Source organism: Rhipicephalus microplus, chromosome 4 (genome assembly GCF_043290135.1).
Source record: "Rhipicephalus microplus isolate Deutch F79 chromosome 4, USDA_Rmic, whole genome shotgun sequence".
Classification (NCBI taxonomy): Eukaryota; Metazoa; Arthropoda; class Arachnida; order Ixodida; family Ixodidae; genus Rhipicephalus; species Rhipicephalus microplus.
The window spans coordinates 105,519,968-105,533,502 of record NC_134703.1 but is presented as its reverse complement, the minus strand read 5'-3'; the positions used below and the strand labels follow the sequence as shown (position 1 = coordinate 105,533,502).

At 46.4% G+C, this 13,535-nt stretch overlaps 2 non-coding genes across 2 annotated transcripts; both read left to right on the top strand.

Annotated features, from left to right (window-relative positions):
* The first annotated feature begins 269 nt into the window (after window positions 1-269).
* Window positions 270-342, top strand: TRNAT-CGU (transfer RNA threonine (anticodon CGU)). The gene has a single exon. It is a non-coding gene; the product is annotated as a tRNA-Thr (tRNA).
* Window positions 343-726: 384 nt separating this feature from the next.
* Window positions 727-799, top strand: TRNAT-CGU (transfer RNA threonine (anticodon CGU)). The gene has a single exon. It is a non-coding gene; the product is annotated as a tRNA-Thr (tRNA).
* Window positions 800-13,535: the final 12,736 nt, after the last annotated feature.

The following is a 13,535-nucleotide window of genomic DNA, read 5'->3' as shown; positions in this document are numbered from 1 at the left end:
AAAACACGGAAAAACGAGCCCTTAGGTATACACTTCTTTCCCTTATTTCATTGAACGAGGGTCTCGTACTGGCAGACTTGGTGTGTTTAGGTTGTATAAGAGGGACAATTAATCAGCTGCCCGCTCATAATAAGTTCACGTGCTACGTGACGCCAAACATGCGCATAAGAGTGTTTTCACACTCGTTGTTTGGCTTATAGATGGCGCTGCTTGTCGCTCCCACTTCTAAATTCACAGATAAACCCAAAAAAGTGGATGGAGGGAGGGCCGCTGTGATAGCTCAGTGGTTAGAGCATCGAACGCGTAATTCGAAGGTCGTAGGTTCGATTCCTGCTCACAGTTGGTAATTTTTTCATCCACTTTTCTTTCTTCTTATTTACATTCCATTGGTTTTAATAACTTCCCTTGTACATTCCTTGGCATTACTGTCTGTTATATCTCATTATTATTGTGTTAAAACACGGAAAAACGAGCCCTTAGGTATACACCTCTTTCCCTTATTTCATTGAACGAGTACGTCTCGTACTGGCAGATTTGGTGTGTTTAGGTTGTATAAGAGGGACAATTAATCAGCTGCCCGCTCATAATAAGTTCACGTGCTACGTGACGACAAACATGCGCATAAGAGTGTTTTCACACTCGTTGTTTGGCTTATAGATGGCGCTGCTTGTCGCTCCTACTTCTAAATTCACAGATAAACCCAAAAAAGTGGACGGAGGGAGGGCCGCTGTGATAGCTCAGTGGTTAGAGCATCGAACGCGTAATTCGAAGGTCGTAGGTTCGATTCCTGCTCACAGTTGGTAATTTTTTCATCCACTTTTCTTTCTTCTTATTTACATTCCATTGGTTTTAATAACTTCCCCTGTACATTCCTTGGCATTACTGTCTGTTATATCTCATTATTATTGTGTTAAAACACGGAAAAACGAGCCCTTAGGTATACACTTCTTTCCTTATATATATATATATATATATATATATATATATGAAGCAGCCAGAATGAAATTCGCCCACCTTTCTGTATCGACTGTTTCGCACCAAGAGGCGACACATCCACATGGAGAGTGACGAAATCAAGCAGACAACAAAAATCAAACAAGAAACTTGGAGGCTCCAGGGACAAAGCAGGGCGTAGAAAGAGTGACGAGCCATTTCTTGAGCGTGGGCTAGTGATGAACAAACGAAGCCTGCCGAAAAGAGACATCCATTTTCCCTCTTCTAAATAGGATTGATGAGTCCAAGCCACGGCAGCATAGCAAAAGTGTAAAAAAAGTTACAATAATAAACGAAAACATGAAGCGATGAGGTCAAGAAAAGCATATAAACAAGGAGCAAGGGCAGGCGTAGTTTGTAGAGTGGTAACTAGGAGACAGCTTGTGCGAAAAACAAAAAAAAAAAAGGTATAAGGTATGGGGCGTTGTGGGATCAATGGTTTCTTAAGCAGTTGCACCGGCAGGCGCTCGTGCCGGCATGGTACTTAGCGAGCGATATCTGAATAAAAAGCAAGGATTTAACCATGCCTCCCTTTTCTTTTTTTCGCAAACAAGAAAGAAAGGGCTGGTGTAGCATCGCTGACGAGGTACGGGAGGGAAAAAAAAAAAGTGGATCATGACGTGTTTCCACGGAGATAACGCTCACTGCGTTCTTCTGTCTTCATTTTACGTTATCTTATTTTGCATGGCAAAAAAACAAAACAAAATACGTTACCATTGTGTCAAGAATGCAAAAGCACGCCGAAAGTGATGCCTCCTCCAGTGCGAATCCACAATCCTTGCCCCTCCCCTTTTAAAGAACCTTACTTTCTCGACTAGCATCCCGTAGATCCTTACGCTGCCGCTTCCTTACAACTACAGCCTTCGCTTTGCTTTCGACTTCTATTGGCACGAGGCGATGCGTCACGCGCGCAGGAAGACAAAACAGCGCACTACTGCTTTCGCGTCCTATTATCGAAACTGAATATCGACTCAAGCTCCGAACCCCGGGATGCCAATTGTCGAAGCATTGTTCCCTCGTGCTCCCCTCTCCCCCCTCTAAGCTCCCCATTCTTTTTATCCGAGTTTATACGAGACCATTCAGACTGCGCCTTTGTCATACTCTTATAATTTTTCCGTTTTTCACCATTTGCCACTTACGGTGCTTCGTTTTGCGGAAACGGAGGGAGTGGAGGCGGGTATTGGGGCCGTCGCTTGCCTTCAATCGCCGAGGCACCGTACCTGCTTAGCCGAAGGTTTATCGTTTTTCTAAAGGAAAGCACTGCTGGTTCCAATCAGTACGTTCTCTTTTTAGTTTGTCGTTGTCGTATCGGCGTTCCAGGTATCGATTTTCTGTACTCTATTTGGAGCTTCGGGAGTCTGACAAGGGCACGAAAACTCCACGCCCGAGGAACTGCAATCTCGTTTACCTAGTGATCGTCAGCGTATACGGAACGATTGTTGCAACTTCTTGCCTGATAGGGAGCAAGAGGATAACAGCCTGTTATACCGCAACGTAAGGCCTCGTTGCGAGCTTAGGTTCGAAAAGTCGATTCAAATACGCAATTGATGTTATTTGGGTAATCAGCGTGTGGTGCATCTTTTTTCTATTTCATGCCGTACACTTGCTTTTTCTCAGCAAAAAAAGTGTATTTGTGCCTTGTTATGCATGGATCATGTCTGAATGCGTCCGTTACCGTTGGTATATGACATTTTATTTATTTATAGATAAACAGCCTGCTTTGCTATATTCTTCGGCGTTAATGACACACACAATCGCCCAATGCAAGACTTTAAACGTTATAAACCAAATTTTATCGTTTCACATGGTCCAATTGCATGATATTTTTTGTAGCACATTGTATCCAAAGTTCCGCATTTTTTTTCGACCATAAAGCTTCTTTGTTCTTATTCTAAGCACCAGAACCTACGTATACTTGAACTTCACCTCCGTTAAATTGAGTCCGCTGGGATTAGGTTAGTACTGGCCACTTGGAGCGGTAGTGCGGCGCCAAAGCCACCTGGGTGCTATAAAAAAATGGCAGCATATCCACGGAGTGAATGATGGAGAGTGGGGCAAAAAATTCGTCCGTTCATTCGTTCTTGGTTCCGTCCGTCCATGCGTCCGTCAGTGTGACCGTCCATGCGTCCATCAGCCCGTCCATGCGTGTGTCTGTTCGTGCGTCCGTCCCTGCGTTCGTCCATGCAGCCACCCCTGCGTCCGTTCATGCGTCCATCCATGCATCTGTCTATGTGTCCGTTCGTCCATTTATTCAACACTCCAAGTACCACCATCTCGCATCTTTTCATCATATATTCCCCATATAGAAGCACCGCCATCCAGCGGACATTCCAAGGACTAAACGAGAGGTGGCACACGCACACTTTCTTACGGCTTGCGCTTCGGGTCTACTTCCCACCTTCAACCACCTTGAGTTCATGATATATGCTAGTTCACTGTATTCATGGCACTGCGGCCGAACGCTCGCTAATCCTTTCGAAAACCAAGGAGGTTACGACCAGCGAGTATGACGTAGCAAACTTTTTCAGTCAGATAGTGCTCAATGTACATGCCAATGGCTGCTAATGGGAAATGAGAGGCGGCGAATTCGGCTTTTACTTTCTTACGGCTTGCGCTTCTTATCTACTTCCCATTTTTAACCACCTCAAGTTCAGTCATGGTATATACAAGTTCATTATATTCATGGCACTGCGGCTCAACGCTCGCTAAACCTTTCTAAAGCTAAGGAGGTTACACCCAGCGAGTATAACGTAGCAACCCTTTCTTGTCAGATAGTGCTCAATGTACATGTCAATGGCTGCTAATGGTGATCACACCCTGCGCGTAAACTAAAAGCCGAATGCTCCTGTCTCTCATTCCCCGTTAGCAGCCATTGACATGTACATTGAGCACTATTTTTTATTGTTCAACAACGCACAGAAGAAGTCTCTCACCGGCACCACCTTGGAGGTCTAAATGTTATACTTGTTACATACTACGGGGGACGAACGGGCGCTGCTATAAGGAGCTTCGCCCCTAAAACATAGCAGTGTCTTAGCTAGGCTATATGCCAGGATATACACAGTTCGAGCTACAAACGAACCGACGAGACTAATGAGTGAGTTCCCGCGAATCAGGCTCTAACCCACTAGTGACACGTTACTTAAGAAGCTTCAAGGCTATCTGTGGTGAACTAGCTGTGCGAAGTGCCACGTAATTGCTCCTCTGGCATGCGCAGTGCAGCTCTCGATAAGCCAATCAAAACATCTCTACCTCGGCCAGTGTCGCTTACGCTACAAAACCTGGGATGGTGGCGCTGACTGACGCTGCCCGGTTTGGATGTCCAGTAACACCCGGTAAAATCAAGGCGACGACGGCTGCTGCCTGTTCTGTTCACATTAATTTGATTTGTACGAGGATTACTACAATGCAGTTAGACTATAAATAACGTCCCTTACACCTTGCTTTGAATGAAGTGTATGTTGATTTTAATTATTGCACTGGAGTAGTTAGATTAGACACTAGTGATTCGCGAAAGCGCATAAGGTACCGGAAGGGCATATCATGTACGCTCACTTGACACAAATACTGTCTCCAAATTTTTGTCACTGTAGGAGACCACCCGCGTCAAAGAAAGATGAAAAGTAAAGAAGGCTGGCTTCTCCTCTGAAGCAGAAAAAGCGCAGAGAAGCCAACTTTAAAAAATATTCAATTCAATACACATTGCGCGAATGGTACCGATACGCAATAGCAAGGGAACTTACGCAAAGCTCACTTAACAGAGCTCTTTATTGTCTGTGTATTTTAGTCTGCTAGACCATGGATTCTCCAACTATGTTTTCTGGTTCCCAGGGGTTCCGGGATGGACATCTTAGGTTTCCACGAGGGGCCAGAACTAGTGCAACCCGCTTGAGCAACTAATTTGTTTTTAGGAAAACAAATTGGGGGTTATTGGTTTATGACTATCTGGAAAAGTCATTCAGGTTCTTCAGGGCTAGAAAGTTTAAAACCCTTGTAGTAGACCAACTGGTAAATAATGACAAAAAGAAAACAAAGGTGAGGAAGATTGGCTTCTCCTCACTTGTGCTGCTTGCGCACAAAAGCCAACTTCAAAAGCACTCAATACATGTTGCGCGAATGGGCTCTGTAGATGCTTAGTTCTCTCTTGCATGAAAAGCCGGCTGTAAGACGACGCAGGAACGCATTAACAATACGTAGTATGACATTACTGAACGTGTCGCATATCTATGACATCGATAACAGCAATATGCTTGTGAACAAAAAAATGGCTTGAGAAAAAAATGCTTGGCTAAGCCAGGATATACATAGCGTGAGCTGAGGATGGACAAATGGACAGACAGAGAGGCGGACCGACAGACAGACAGATGGACTAGTGATGAAGCTCACGCGAAGCAAGCACTAGCCCCCCTGTTACACGTCACTCCAGGAGAGTCCAGGCCTTCTCTGGCGTGCCAGCTGTGTGCCATGTAACGCCACTTCTCCTCGTGCATGTGCAGGACGGCTCTCGATGATCCACGCAAAACTGTTTAAGCTCGGCCAGTTTAGCTTACGAACAGAGGTTACAGTAAGACAGAGAGAGGAGGAAGCGCACAGAAGTTTCTCGATCTTGCTACGAAAACATGGTTGAACGGAAGGGGGTTTTGAATGAGAGGGAGGGAGTGGGATTAGGAGAGAATGAGCATGAACGACGCACGCGGCTGATGAGCCAATTAGTATAACGCAGCGTGGTTTAGTTTGCAAGATACATGGGTAGTTTTCATAAGATTACACCAGCTATGCTATAAGAAAGAAAACTAGCTGTTCTTGTTTCGTATGATAAGGCCTTAGTAGTGTATTGGAATAGATACTTACTTATTACAAGAATTTCTTAAGTGAGAGACACAAGGTACTTATTGTACGGATCATCAACGTCATGTGTAATTTGTGTGATTGCTTGTGTACTTGACATCAATAAACACATTCAGGGAATATATTATACAGTACCAAAAATGATTGCCTATTCCCGTCTAATCACGGTTTTATCTTTCTTTGCACAATGGTAGTAGTGAAAAGTAAAAGCCCACGCTTTCACAGTACAAGTATGCCACTTTTCCAAACTCTACTGTGAGGCAAAATATGCACAGCGAACGGTAGTTTTAAAGTGGGCACTCTTCCTAACGTGAAATATTTTGCGTGCTTTGTCCATTTTTCTAGCTTTGACACTACGTGTGGAAGCTTCGTGCGGTGTGACTAGCGGCTTGAATTGGTAACCCCGGGGATGATAAAATAATGTTTACACTCGCGCTCTCTTTCGATGCAATGAATATATATTTAAGGACGCTATTGGCCCGGAGATCAAGAGAATCCAGTTCCGATTTTGGACGCGTATTTGCAATAACATTTACCGTAAAAAAATATTCGCAGTTAAATATTTCAGACAATCGTGATGCGGGGCCGTACCATTAGGAAAAACGGCTGTTCATCGGAAGTATGTTTAGAAAAAAATTTACACGCGCCATGACATGGACTCAAGCTTTACATTGGAGGGGTGGAAGATGCTTCTACACAGCCCCGCTCTCACTGTTCACCCTACGGCTGTCAAGCGGGCCTACAATGTGGCCGGCAGGCTATAGGCTAGCCGGTCCCTACATGGAATTGAGCCGGCTGTGGCGTGATTCAGTCGCGTTCCGCAGGACCAAAATAAAGTTATTTTCCTTTCTACCACGTGTGTGCATGTTTCACTGCGAATTCCACCGAAAAACAATAGTATTGCGTCTAGAGGGAGTGAATAAAACATTTATTTGGTTTTCTGCATGAGAAAATTGGAGAACGGGATCTTAGAGCAACTGGTATACGCTACATTAAAGTTTCAAGGACTTGCATTAAGGTCCCTAGATGAAACAAGTTCCCAAGGTAGCGTCACTCACTGTTCTCGGGCCATCCTCCCCACTCCCTCGATTACTCCTCTTTTTCTCTGCCATCCGCGTCTGTAATTGGTGCATTCCTTGCACGTGATCTTGCGAACGGCTGGTGGTGTTATTTATTATTTTGCAAAAGGTTCCAAACGAGTACGCATGCGCATATGGCTCAAGCCGGATTATTGCGGTGTCCAAAGTCAATATCGTAGCCGCGACATAAAGTGAAAAGCAGGAGCGTTTCAGTGGGCCCCAAGTCGATCAAGATTGTTTTGCGGTGCTCGGTAAATGCAATATCCGCGTTTTTCAACAATGCTGCGTTGCCGTAAAATAACAGAAAATGGTTTCGCTTTTCTCAACTTACCTTGTGCTATCCGAAATGAAGCACGCCGTGAAGTATAGCTATGAAACATTTCACGTGAACGCTTTCGTGCAACTCCGTCAACGTACGTCGACGCGGATCTGCGAAGCGAGTTTATTTGTCGGTTTTTATTGAAACGCCAGGCGCGTGTCTAATGCGTGTCTAGTGCACGCCAGTGTGCACAAATACTTGTGCGTGTGCACGTATACAGAGCAGCTGGAGGGTGTAATCGACGCACCTTCAGAAACATTTCACGCTTGAACAGTTCACGCATAACCCAAAACGCTCTACTACGAGACACCTCACCAGTAGAACTCTCACTTTTTAGGAAGTTCCGAGCACCGCATCAGAATCGCCTGGCATCACAATTGTCCAAATGGGCACATTTAAAGAAACCTGTCATCAAAGGGCTGCCACTTGAGCGTTCGTTCCAGTCTGACCATAGTTTTTTCTTGCGTGTGCACAAGCCGGCTGCAATCAGTCACTCGTCACAACGTCACACCCTGTGGTCACTGACAGGATGCAGCAAGAAGCGCGTTCACTGTGTCACAGCACGAACAAAACACATTCGGAGAACTGGAAGAACTACGATGAACGACGCAAGACGCCATGGCTAGTGGTGTAAAATGTAGAACTCCACAACGTTGCCAGTTGAGCAACACACATCCCTTTTGCTCTTGTGCTCTATCGTTTATGTGCATAAAAGTAACCGTTTATTCTACGACTAATTTCGTTCTACTTTGTTTTATTTACATCTACTGACCATAGCAACTGAACTCAAACATGCGCTTTTTGATGAAAGTTTCGAACCTTCTCGGGGGTGCTGCAGGAACATAGGCGAGGAGGAATGGCAAAGGTGTCGCAACCTTGGAAACTTGTTTCATCTAGGGACTTTACGCTGCGTGACACATGAGCGCCATCTAACAGTAACATTAGAAAAAAAATGATGGATCGCGTGGTGTGTGCGTGCTATCATGGAGCTTATAATTTGTAGAATACAAGGTACTGGGTAGATGCCACCACCAGTTGAAAAGCCTGGAAACGCCTGCTTTTTCGTGCATAGCGACAGCGCAGCATAATAAACACTACGTTCCTTAGAATTATTTATGTATGCGTTTTAAAGTATAAAGAAACACACCACACATATTAACGTGTTGAGGTTGTGCCTCAGATACCTGAAATATATTTTTAATCGACAATACGCACAAGTATGAACGCCGAAATCAGATCAGTATTGATGGGCGCTGCCGATGTGGGTTTACTTAGGCGTTTCAGGTGGCAGACAAGTCGAAAGACCAAAGTTTTTGCGTGGAGGTGGGGCAATTGTGAGTTATATGCATTCGTAATTATGTTGATACGAATTCTGTTGTTCACTATATGTTAAAATGTAGGCTTTTGTGGTATGGTGATGTGATGTGAAAGTGTGAAAACGCTAATGTATTTCTGAATGCTGATTCATCAGGCATAATTTCTGTTCTGCACATATTGTAAATAATTTTTCTTAAACAAGTATCTCAAGAAAGACTTTTCTCAATAAAAATTTATTCCATTTCACGCTAGAGGGAACCATGTGTATATGCGAAGCAGCGGGCGCTGACGCTTACTCTAGCGGCGGCGTTGACACTGGCACTCATCGTAGAGTCACACAAGAGAGAAACCTGCAAGGGAGGCTCAAAGCACGCATTGATGAACCGGTGCTTCCTACGGCAACTTGTCAATCGCTGCTAATGGGCAGCTCGACTTTACCTTCCTTTTTTTCAGTCACCCCACGAAGTCGCCCGACAATCCAAGAAACAACGACCCTGACTTTGTGGGCACAAAACATTATATAATGGCCCCACGTTCGACGCGCAATCGATTTGTTATAGAAAAGGGGCGACCCTATCCGGGATGGTGTGGATGCCCGTATACGGGACGGGTGCTGGGACACTCAATAAAGCTCGGCTGCTCGCATTTCTGCCGCTTTGCGCTCGTTCGCGTGCGTCGTTCGGTGCGACACGAACACAACAATCGAGTGTGTGAGCGGAAACATCGCGCGCCTTTTGCGAGCCACCCATTAATCAGGCAGCACGCCCGAAGAACGCGCGAGTTCAGAAGGTTCTCCGGGCGGCTCACCCTTCCCCCGTTACCCGTGGCTCGCGAAGCCGACACTAGCCGAGCTCGGCCAAGCCGAGATGACCGGACGATAGCAACCTCATTAAACAGAGTGCGAGGGAGCAGCGGCGCGCTTACGGCGACTACGGCGACGCACTTTGCGTATCGTGCCACCTCCTCCGTCTCCTCGCTCGTCTCCGCATCCAAAGCGTTCTTTCATCGCTAAACGCGTGCTTTCAAAAAGCACGCTTATCGCAACAGCCCCGTTTCCGGGGCCCTAAATAACATCCGCCCGTCGTCGCGCTAACACTTCCCGATTTGTCTTTCAGCCCGTAACTTTCTGCGTGTTGTGTTTTCGATATATCGTGCGCGTGACGCGCAGTGTTCTTACGCCTCCCCCTTCCTCTCCTTCACAGTTCACATAGACGAGGAACCCACACGTGCGGCGGCGCATTCTTGCTAGCGTGCTTTATGGCAGTTTTATATCCAGTGTAATTAGCGAGACAGGTTGCGCATTCACGGTTGTGTGGCTTCGAAAGACTCCCCGTTGCTCGGATCTGTCGAAACCGTCCGTAAATTACGCAAGCAGTTGACGCGTGTGTCTGCAGCATCTTCATTAAAGCAGTGTGGCGACCGCATAGTGTGCGGTAGGGTGCGAAACAGAGAAGCAAATAACGCACAAAAATATAAGGAAGCTGACCTAATGAGTGACTGGTTTGCTAGATTACAAAGCAGTATATGTACATGTTAATATAGAACTACGAACAGCTTAGGAGCAAGGTTAGCAGTGAGAGCGTTTTATTATTCTTATGAAAACGAAGCACAAACACATTGATGCGCTTATTCTTTTGCCATATTTTATAGTGTTTTATGAAAGCTTCGCAGCGCATTCACCTATGAGGTTTTACATTACCTCCTAGTTTCTGCTCCCGGCTCTCAGTTCACTCCTGCTTTTTATTTCCGCTCTGTACATAACTTTATTCTGGTCTGAGCTTTGGTTTCTGTCATTGCCTACAGTTGACAAATTGTTTTGAAACAACATTTTCCTGGAATACTCATCGATGTGATAGACTTTTTTCTCCGTCCCCTAAAATGTGGGGAAGGTACGTCCGAAGACAGGTCGCGCCTGGCGCATCTTAACGTGGGGCGTATGTACATCGGTAAACTGTGAATCCTACGTGTATTTTGCCCAGTCGATCATCAAAGACGAGATAATCTGTCTGTCTGTCTGTCTGTCTGTCTGTCTGTCTGTCTGTCTGTCTGTCTGTCTGTCTGTCTGTCTGTCTGTCTGTCTGTCTGTCTGTCTGTCTGTCTGTCTGTCTCCTATCTCACTAAAGCGCACGTCTCCTACGCATAGGATGGGAACGAGCCTGGTGCGTCAATCCATCCGTCCATCCATCCATCCGTACCTTCATCCATGCGTCCATCTAGTGAACCCTCCAAGTACCGCCACCTCCCATCTCGCAACCCCTGTGGCACATACCCGCTGTAGAGCGGGTATGTGCCACCGGTGGCTACGTACGTACATACATACATACATACATACATACATACATACATACATACATACATACATACATACATACATACATACATACATACATACATACATACATAAATACATACATACATACATACATACATACATACATACATACGGAGGAGCGACAGACCCACGCCATAAGGAGCTTCGCCCCTAAAAATTGGACCACCTTCCTGAAAGGTACCCTGATTATATGCGAAGCAGCAGCGTTGTGTACGCGTAGCGTCACGCATAGGCAGGTGCAGGGTTCCTGTTAAGGGTGGCGGCGAAGGGTCATTGCAGCGCCCTCTTTTTTAATAAATCAGAGTATGACGCAGACATTGTGCCCCCCTTTTATGCGACTAAAAGGGTGACCTACCGCCTGGTAAAGTATGAAAGATCTGCACGCGATGGTACCCAATACACAGCCATCCCGTTCTCAAGAACCGACGCAGCTACAAGACTTCGTTCGCTTGCACGTGACCTCACACTGGTACAGTGGAACTCAACAGACTTCACAAACGCGCGCCTGCATAACTTGCATCCCGATCTGCAGCTTCGTGTTCCCTCAAGGATATCTAAAGCTGAGGAGACTCTTCTATGCTGCCTGTGGCTTGGAGTGGCCTTCACGAGCGCATACTCTCATCTCATTGGAATGGCCAGCTCTTCTACATGCAGTTACTGCAGCTGCGAAGAAACCATCGCGCACCTTCTGTGTGAGTGCACCCATTTCAACGCACAAAGACAAGAACTCACTGCAGCTCTGGATAGACTGGACGATCGGCCTTTGTCGGAACAAAGGATTCTGGGTCATTGGCTGAGCCCATCCTCAGTCCAGAAGGCTTTGACAGCTTTGCTGCGCTTTTTGCGGATAACTAGCCTCAGAGACAGACTTTAGTGTCTTATACTCTTTGATGTTGCCTTTACTGTGTCGCAATTGTTTTTGCAATTTTTCTCTCTCTTCGCAACATTTCTTTTTAACATCTTTTATTCCCCTCACATCTTTCCCCAGCACAGGGTAGCCAGCCGGTATAAGAACTGGCTAACCTCCCTGTCTTTTCGCTTAAACTTTCTTCCTTCTTCCTTCGCACCCCCTCCCAGGTGACTAGGGGGGGGGCAGCTGGCCCCTCTGCCTTTCTCGTGCGCACGCATATGGAATCACTGGTTGAACGGCGCTAACGCAGGTGCTGTGGTGAGCGCTGGAAGATTGGTTTAAAGCGATGGCTGGCGTAGGTCTTGTAGGTGACACGTACAGACATGTTTCAAGGCGCGCGTCCGGTTTATTGCGCGTGAACCAACGAGTTGGCGGTGTAGCAAGTGGTGGTCGTGGCAATTGTTGCGGGCGAACGAATGAGGTGGCAGCTGCGGGTGCCACGGCGAGCGTGCGGCAGGCGAGAAAGAGAATGACGTCAACGCGCAGCAGTGGCTTGACCTACTTGGCACCACGCCAACACCTGTGGTGCACGGTGCGTTGATGTGGAGGGACAGCGTTACACAGCTAGTCAAAGAGCTGCTTCACACCTAAAAGCTACAGCAATGCCACACAGCTGTCTCGAGATGTGACCCATCATGCCTATACTTAGTAAAAGAGAGAACTCTGTCTTACAAACTGTACAAGTGCTCGTGCCGCTTTTCTAACCTTATGGAATGACCAGTATTTTCTCTGAAAGTGGCTTATGTTTTAACCAGCTCGGCACACTGTAAAAATATATCGAACACCTTCTCGTTAGGGAGGCTTTGCCGAAGTCTTCAGGGCTAAGTCAAGTATGACTGTTTTTTTTTTTTTCAACATCATGTGAAACAACCAGTTTTCCCTCGGAGTTACGTGCCTGAGATGGTGTCGCAGCTGTTGCTGGTCGTGAACCTTGATTAGCTTGCTCCGGCTGAGAGAAAGAGGGAGAGAGATAAAGAAAAAAAAAGAACAGTGCGGTGAGCTTCAGCACCAAGCTTATAACAAAATCACCTATACAAGCGCCATTGTAAGGGTTTTCTAAGTGAAAAGTTTTCATTTTCGCCGCGGCGCCATTCAAAACGGCTTCTTTTCCCCAGCCACCTCGACCACGCTTTTAGATTCTTAGCTCTGAGCTTTGGGTTGCAAAGGCCCAAGAGTAATTACTCTCGAGACCGCTACAGGTTAGCAGCGTGGTTTACCTTCATAAAGGCTCCTTCGTAACACGAAGAAGAACGTTTTTTTCATTTTTTTTCTTTCTTCACTCAACTGCGCTCTCCGAACGTGGTCGTCACCACCGGCTGCATTGTCCGCTCAACGGAGCAGCCCAGCCGCGCCTCAATAGCGACCCTTCAAATGAGCAGCTGTGCGCTCATTCGGGACGTCCTATATATTTACGCTCGGACCTCTGTGTGCCGCGCATGTGATCTCCTCTTCCATTGAACCCTACTCTACGCACCCACCCGTCCCACTCCTGCCTCCTCACGCTTTACATTCCACGTCGGCTCTTTCACGTCGAACGAAGCAGCCGGCAAATGCGCCAGTGAAGGCAGCCAGCACTTTTGAACTTTTTGAACGCAATAATGAACTCCTCCAAAAAAAGACCTTCCTGTTTTCAGATTGGGGAGGCGGAACTTTGGAGGCGGGAGTGAGAGCTGCTTTCACTGCGGCGATTCCTGCGAAATCCTAAACATCCACTCCCCCTCTCCTCCCACGTTGTTT